Below are 1,551 nucleotides of genomic sequence, written 5' to 3' on the forward strand. Positions count from 1 at the left end.
CTAAAGGGAGGACACGTGGAACCCAAGACAAGGATGGCCGAAGACCGAACGCAGCCATTCTGCTTGTCACCGGAAAGGATAATGTTCATAAAGGCGTATTATATGTTCTGCGCCCGGTGACATTTAATAGGGAATATTCTGTAGAATTAAAAGCAACGGTCGTTATAGAGAATTTGGCATTTATGTTCACCGTTACGCATTCATCAATGACCCTCATAATTAAAATTTAAGGAGAACATGATCCTAGGACCTCCTTCTTTAGAGATAGCTATAAATAGTGAACTCAGTTATCATTGTAAGGGACACGAATTTTCTAGCAAAACTTATACTATATTCTATATGAAATTTAATACAATCTTATTTTCTTGCTTTTTGATCTCATCATTGCTGTGCCCGAAAACCTTATTCCCGGAACCGTCATCTCTGTTGTTTTGTCTATATTTCAAGGCTAAGTATTGTACATTTCTTTAATTATATCATTGTTGTGTCCGAAAACCTTGTTCCCGGAACCGTCATCTCTGTTGTTTCGTCTATATCTCAACGTTAAGTATTGTATATTTCTTCAATTATTGTATTATTTTAGGATCAAATTAATTCACTTGTCTAGAAACCACGTATAAATTCAGCTGTACTATTTTACGGACAAACAGTTTGGCGCCCACTGTGGTGCCTAGACACCCGTGCAATTAAATTGATCCTTGCCTTTTTTACTAACGTGTTTTGATTACTTTGTCTTAGAAAAACAAATCACGAAAAATGGCAGATAACACTGTTAACGACACACGCAATCCTGAAATTTGAGGTGTATCAGCCTCATTTGGAGGATTCAATCAGTGACACCCGTAGTGAGGTGAATGACGCCACGCCGATACATGACAGACGGTACCCTCAACAGGTTTGGGAGACAACTCCCGATGATGCTGATGGGGAGCATGTAGCGGATGCGGTGAGGGTCCTGCAAGAGAAATATGCAATCATTCTAGGCTATCTCACGCGGCAGGATCAGGTTATGACGGAACTGAAGCAGGCGCTATAAGGTACTTTGAATAATGAAAACATACGAAATCTAATTCCCCCCGTTGTTCCCGCAGACAAACAACGCAGAGAGTTGACAACAACACTCCCAGGGGTTAAGTTGGCTCCGACGCGGCTGGGGGGAGCAGACCCGATCTTAACAACGATAACGATCCGTTCAAGGATGAACTTTTGCGGTTCATGAAGGAAGTAAATGCCCGCATGGATCAAATCCCGGGCGCGCCACCAGTATTGAAAGGCCCGAACTCGAAGAAGTATATTCAATTACCGTACAAGCCTAGTGCTGCACCGGAACTAATCCCGAAGCAGTTTAAAATGCCTAAAATTCCAAAGTATGATGGAACTTCAGACTCACATGAGCATATTACTACATATACGACGGCGGTGAAAGGAAATGATTTAGCCCCTCACGAAATTGAATCTGTATTGCTAAAGAAATTCGGAGAAACTCTCTGTCACGACCCAAAATCCTAACCTGTCATGATGGCGCCTATCTCAATACTAGGTAAGCCGACA

This window comes from Nicotiana tomentosiformis, chromosome 10 (assembly GCF_000390325.3).
Source record: "Nicotiana tomentosiformis chromosome 10, ASM39032v3, whole genome shotgun sequence".
Classification (NCBI taxonomy): domain Eukaryota; kingdom Viridiplantae; phylum Streptophyta; class Magnoliopsida; order Solanales; family Solanaceae; genus Nicotiana; species Nicotiana tomentosiformis.